The 7,063-nt window shown below is 41.9% G+C and overlaps 1 pseudogene; it reads left to right on the top strand.

Moving 5' to 3' along the window:
- Positions 1-2,887, top strand: LOC106583411 (D(1B) dopamine receptor pseudogene; annotated as a pseudogene).
- The last annotated feature ends 4,176 nt before the right edge of the window (positions 2,888-7,063 follow it).

The following is a 7,063-nucleotide window of genomic DNA, read 5'->3' as shown; positions in this document are numbered from 1 at the left end:
GGAAGTCAGACGACACGAGAGGTAATAACATCCCGTCGCCAATGAGCGACGCGCTTACATTTTTGGGATTTCGCGCACCGAACGCCCAGTTCTGCTCAGCTTTGACGCAACACATTTGTTGCAAATTCACTAAGCAATCTCAAATCTTTCGTTTGTATATTATTTCAAATAGAATGGCAGTTGAGGAGACGACAGAGCCCCGTGAGTTGGTTTCTACTGCGTCCCCAGACGCGCATGAAGCCATGGACTGGCTTTCCACTTGAGAGGAGGACACATGGAGAACCCCGCGAAATACCTCTCAGTGCACGAGAGCCACTCCGTCCCGTTACCTCTTGGGGAGATTATGTGGAACTCGACCGAATCGGAGGCAACATCCAACGGTGGAAAGGAATTGGTCATCCGGACAGTGACGGGCTGTTTGCTCTCCCTGCTCATCCTGTGGACACTACTGGGAAACATTATGGTGTGCTCCGCAGTACTCCGAATTCGGCACTTGCGAAGTAAAGTGACCAACATTTTCATCGTTTCTTTGGCTGTGTCGGATTTATTCGTTGCAGTTCTGGTGATGCCATGGAAAGCTGTGGCCGAGGTGGCGGGGTATTGGCCGTTTGGTACTTTTTGCAATTACTGGGTGGCTTTTGATATCATGTGCTCAACTGCGTCCATCCTCAACCTCTGCATTATCAGCGTGGATAGATATTGGGCCATATCAAGTCCGTTCCGGTACGAGAGAAAAATGACCCAACGAGTTGCCTTCGTTATGATAAGCGTCACGTGGACGTTGTCTGTACTCATTTCATTCATACCAGTCCAACTGAACTGGCACAAAGCCAGCGAAGACGAAACAGTTGGAGTCCATAACGCCTCCGTGAGTGAAGTAGAAGAAAACTGTGACTCTAGCCTCAACAGAGAATACGCCATTTCTTCATCTTTAATAAGTTTCTACATACCCGTAGCAATTATGATTGTGACATACACGAGAATATATCGGATTGCTCAGATCCAAATCAGGAGGATAGCTTCCCTAGAGCGCGCGGCGGAGCATGCGACAAGTTGCAGGACCAACAACAGACTCGAGTGCCAACACCACAATACCTTGAAAACATCTATTAAAAGGGAAACCAAAGTTTTAAAAACGTTATCGATCATTATGGGCGTCTTTGTGTGTTGTTGGTTACCTTTCTTTATTTTGAACTGCATAGTTCCATTCTGTGATAAACCACCGACTGACAAAGACGCAGGTCTCCCTTGCGTGAGCGAGACAACTTTTGACGTTTTTGTTTGGTTCGGCTGGACTAATTCATCCATGAATCCTATTATTTACGCTTTTAACGCAGAGTTCAGAAAAGCATTTGCCAGTCTGCTGGGTTGTCGTAATTTCTGCTCCAGAACACCCGTTGAAACTGTGAACATTAGCAACGAGCTGGTCTCTTACAACCAGGACACCCTTGTCCACAAAGAAATCGTGAATGCCTACGCCAATATGATCCCCAACGTGGTGGAATGCATTGAGCACGAGGACACGTTTGACAGGATATCACAGTTATCTCACAACAATGAAAATGCCACCGACTCTGTTTGTGACTTGGAAGACTGTGAGGCAGATATTAGCCTCGACAGGATGACACCATTCACCCCCAATGGTTTACATTGAATACACTTGTAACACCTCGTGCGTAAAATGATGTATTGCTTCAATCAGATATTTGAGATGTGGTGTTGTTGTCCCATGCTGAAAAGTGACGTAAATTGGTGTCTTATTACATAAGAAAAGTCTATGTTTATTATTTATACTAAGGTTAATTAAGGCTTCTAAGTTCTATGTATTCGGAGCAGCAGGTGTAATGCAACCAGTTGCTCTTATTGACACACTGGGCTCAATTTGCGGTGAGGTACCCATTATTGAGTTCAGATATTATACTGCTTATCATTATCACGCACAATGACAGCGTGCCGGACTTTTACAGACTATGGAAAAGGAGCAAAGCCTTACAAGGCAGTGTAACCACGCACGTTCATCACATGCAGTTGTTTAAAACGCCTTATTTATTCTGGGAAAGAGTGCAATATAGTTTTGAAACAAGGGAAATGTTATAGGATTGTAATATGTTTGATTTAAATGAGGCCAAAATATTTAAAGTGCTGAATCATTCTCTCTCTCCCTCTCTTTCTCTGTGTATCTGTCTCTCTTTCTCTATCTATCCTGCTCTCTGTCTGTCGGTCTGTCTCTCTTTCTCTCGCTCTCCCTGCTCTGCTCGTACACAGACACAACTACACAGCACATTTGCGCACGCACACATTAGACAAAGCTTTCTCAATCGAATTATGCACATAGAGCAGGCTTGCTTGACTTTACCCATAAGAAATCCACACCGATTCAAATCGAATTAGGAACTGTTGGAAACCTTAATTTGACTGATTATGGTGAACACCTGCTAAGTATGATAAGCTTAATTATTACTTAGCGGATGTTCTATTCTCAGTGTGATATTCTACCTCTTTATTTGGTGATAAAAATGGCCAAGATGCACAAATCCAACCTTCTCCATGCGCCAAAGTATGGCATCCATATTAGGATGTCCACCAGACACCATCCATTAAGTTAATTGACTTTATGCATCTCCCTCATAGCCAGTTATTGATAAACTTTTAAGATCACATATGTCTACAAATGAATCAACAATTCAGATCATGTGCAATGAGGTAATACAGAAACTTGGTGTGAAACTCCACAGTGGGACCATGGTCAGCTGGATGTAGCCTACATTTCACCTCAGCTAATGTCCATCTTTTGATAATGTACAAATGACAATGATATTGAATGTATACTGTCATTCAAACAGTGAAGTGTGTCACCATTTTGTAATAAAATGTTATCTAGCAGAGATTCCAGTTTATTCTAATGGTTCTTGTTGAATGAAAAGGGACACATCTACAGTGTCCATATTAGGACAGCCTCAGAGTCACAAGTAGCTAATTAGTTAACTGTCAGAAGTACATTTCCAATCTAAAAAAGACAGACTTTGCTCAGACAAAATAACCCAGAGGGAAATCTTCCAGACTTTTGTCCCAGCGTGCATCTGTAGAGTTTTTGTGTCCTCAGTTGTCCCTTTTTCCTTCCCATAAAACAGAGTTTAGTTATACTGTGAATTGTCCTCATTTTGTCTCTGAGGCGCGCCATACTCTTGCCTTGATGAAACCATATGGGCTTAGCACTGTGCTGGCGCTCATCCTTCCCTCCCCGTGCTGAGGAGATGTGAAAGGTAGTTGGTCTTAATGTTCTGCAATGACAGGTTTGGAGAAGAAGCGGAGGTAGGCTCAAGGGGGTTTCTCTATCCGTCACTACACATCTGTCAAAAGCATCTCTCTCTCTCTCTCTCTCTCTCTCTCTCTCTCTCTCAGGAGTTGAGGCTCTGTGCAGGCCAGTCGTGACCACATACTTTTGGTCATGTAGTGTGTATTTATACATACAAAGATTTATGTAGTCACTGTATTGGCTTATTATTTGGATAACATTTCAAATTATTTGGAGAAAAAGGTTATTATATTTTGTTTAGTTACTCATGGTAAGTATTTACCTGTTGAAACTCAAAGGTGCTGGATAGAACATGACAGTTAAAAGTTAGACCTGCAGTACAACGAATGACGGCTGTAATCAGTTTCCTCACTTACTTATTCCTTCATCTTCTCTCTCTCTTCTTTTGCTTTTCCTCTCCCCTGTACTGTGATTCATTCAAGTGTTTATTCCTCTCTGTGTGTCTCTCCTCTCCGCCTCTACCAGCCTCGTGATTCACTCAAGCATTGCCAGTGGTCATGAAAGGTATGAAATTGCCGTCCACTTTCCCAGAGGCAGTTGGACCACTCCATTACATCTCTTCTAACTCTAGGCTTTGTTGTGGGTAGGAACTGGGAAGCCCAGGAAAATAATAATAATAATTGAAAGTCTCACACAGTGAATTTTTTAATAGGTTCCTTCGCCAAAGTTTTGGCTCAGAAATCTTCATGAGGGTTTGGAAGCCATCCTCACAACCCAGATACATGCTGTGGATGATTTCCACTACGAAAAATACATTTTTGCAAATGACAGAATTCAATGCAAAGTTAACCTCTCTGGGACATGTGGGACGCTAGCATCCCACCCGCGGGACACACTGCCAACAGCCAGTGAAATAGCAGGGCGGCAAATTCAAAACAACAAAAATCTCATAATTCAAATTTCTCAAACATACAACTATTGTATCCCAATTTAACCTGTTAGGGCTAGGGGGCAGTATTGACACGGCCGGATAAAAAACGTACACGATTTAATCTGGTTACTACTCCTGCCCAGTAACTAGAATATGCATATAATTATTGGCTTTCGATAGAAAACACCCTAAAGTTTCTAAAACTGTTTGAATGGTGTCTGTGAGTATAACAGAACTCAAATGGCAGGCCAAAACCTGAGAAGATTCCATGCAGGAAGTGGCCTGTCTGACAAGATGTGTTTCATCTAGGCTGTTTTTATTGAAGACTTAGGATCTTTGCTCTAACGTGACACTTCCTACGGCTCCCATAGGCTCTCAGAGCCCGGGAAAAAGCTGAATGATATCGAGGCAGGCTCTGGCTGAAACACTTTATCGCTTTTGGCAAGTGGCCGATAAGAGTACTGTGGGCTTAGGCGTGTGCCCGAGTCGACCGAATGCTTTATTTTATTTTGTCTGTTTACCTAAACGCAGATTCCCGGTCGGAATATTATCGCTTTTTTACGAGAAAAATGGCATAAAAATTGATTTTAAACAGCGGTTGACATGCTTCGAAGTACGGTAATGGAATATTTAGAATTTTTTTGTCACGAATTGCGCCATGCTCGTCACCCTTATTTACCCTTTCGGATAGTGTCTTGAACGCACGAACAAAACGCTGCTGTTTGGATATAACTATGGATTATTTTGAACCAAACCAACATTTGTTATTGAAGTAGAAGTCCTGGGAGTGCATTGTGACGAAGACAGCAAAGGTAATAACATTTTTCTTATAGTAAAGCTGACTTTGGTGAGTGCTAAACTTGCTGGGTGTCTAAATAGCTAGCCCTGTGATGCCGGGCTATCTACTGAGAATATTGCAAAATGTGCTTTCACCGAAAAGCTATTTTTAAAAAATCGGACATATCGAGTGCATAGAGGAGTTCTGTATCTATAATTATTAAAATAATTGTTATGCTTTTTGTGAACGTAAATATTCCATTACCGTACTTCGAAGCATGTCAACCGCTGTTTAAAATAAATTTTTATGCCATTTTTCTCGTAAAAAAGCGATAATATTCCGACCGGGAATCTGCGTTTAGGTAAACAGACAAAAGAAAACATAGCATGGGGTCGACGCGGGCACGCGCCTGAGTCTCACAGTACTGTAACCAGCCACTACCCAAACGCGCTACTTTTTTTCAACCAGAGCCTGCAAAGCCACAATTCAGCTTTTTGCCGCCTTCTGAGAGCCCATGGGAGCCGTAGGAAGTGTCACGTAACAGCAGAGATCCTCTGTAATGGATAGAGATAATCAAGAAGGGCAAGAAATTGTCAGACAGGCCACTTCCTGCATGGAATCTTCACAGGTTTTGGCCTGCCAAATGAGTTCTGTTATACTCACAGACACCATTCAAACAGTTTTAGAAACTTTGGAGTGTTTTCTATCCAAAGCTAATAATTATATGCATATTCTAGTTTCTGGGCAGGAGTAATAATCAGATTAAATTGGGTACGTTTTTTATCCGGCTGTGAAAATACTGCCCCCTAGCCATAACAGGTTAACATAAATCTTCGATAATATTCCAACGGGACAATAGCGTATTCATTACAGAGGAAAAAGAAGGAACGGCGCACCTGCGTGCCCGCGCAGTAAACAACTCGTTGGTCCCAAGCTTGAGACAGCTCTTATTCTCTCCCCAGTAACAGTAGAAGCATGAAACAAGGTTCTAAAGACGGTTGACATCTAGTGGGAGCCTTAGGAAGTGCAAAATGACCCCACAGACACTGTAGTTTGGAAAGGCAATCAGTTGAAAAACTACAAACCACTGCCTGGTTGGATTTTCTTCTCAGGTTTTTGCCTGCCATATGAGTTCTGTTATAATCACAGACATCATTCGAACAGTTTTAGAAACATCAGAGTGTTTTCTATCCAAATCTACTAATAATATGCATATCCTACCTTCTGGGTCCGAGTAGCAGGCAGTTTAATTTGGGCACGTCATTCATCTGAATTTCTGTCACTAAAAAGTTAACTTGTAGCCCTTCAAAGACACTGCATTACATTTCAAAATTTAAAAAAACATCTGAACACACTGCTAAGGAATATTCCATTGTTGTGGGTCGTGCACATTAAACATCCTCAAAGAAGCTGTATACTTCGAGATTGAAAACATTTGCAAATTGTTGTAATATCTCATGTTCCACATAACGGTTTTGGACAGAGTGAACATATCATCAATGAGTTGTCATATCCTCAATACATCTGATTGCTTACATTTTAACCTCAACCCAGTAAGGTGTCTAAATAAATGGCCTGGCCTCTAGCATTTCCAACAACACCATCATTCAACTAATGTTTTTAAATGCTTGAATGGGTTGAGCAATGTCTAATCAACAATGAAAACATTTGCGACCATGCACATTCACAACCATTGTACACTACCTCCTGGATGCAGTGTCACAATACAAACAGCATGTTGCTCCCTCAAAAGGTCAAGGGTCAGCGACCACCTTTAAGGAAGAAATGAAGGATGACCCTTATTTCTTATAGCTGTAATGGAATGTTCTTGTTTTACATTGATCATGATTTGGCCTCTTGTTTTCTATGATGTCACAGGCCTATATTCTAAATTCCAATATATGGTGTCATATATGGTGTCATTTCCTCCTGCAAGGTGCTCACTGATCTTAAACCTTTTAGGGCAGGGGTGGGCAACTCCAGTCCTCGAGGGCCTGATTGGTGTCACACTTTTTCTCCATCCCTAGCAAACACAGCTGATTAATCAAATTGCATTCTAAACTGAAGATCATGATTAGGTGATTATTGGAGTCAGGTG

This window comes from Salmo salar, chromosome 22, assembly GCF_965601325.2.
Source record: "Salmo salar chromosome 22, fSalSal1, whole genome shotgun sequence".
NCBI classification, from domain to species: domain Eukaryota; kingdom Metazoa; phylum Chordata; class Actinopteri; order Salmoniformes; family Salmonidae; genus Salmo; species Salmo salar.
Note: the sequence above shows the minus strand (reverse complement) of the source record. Positions and strands in the feature narration are given on the sequence as shown.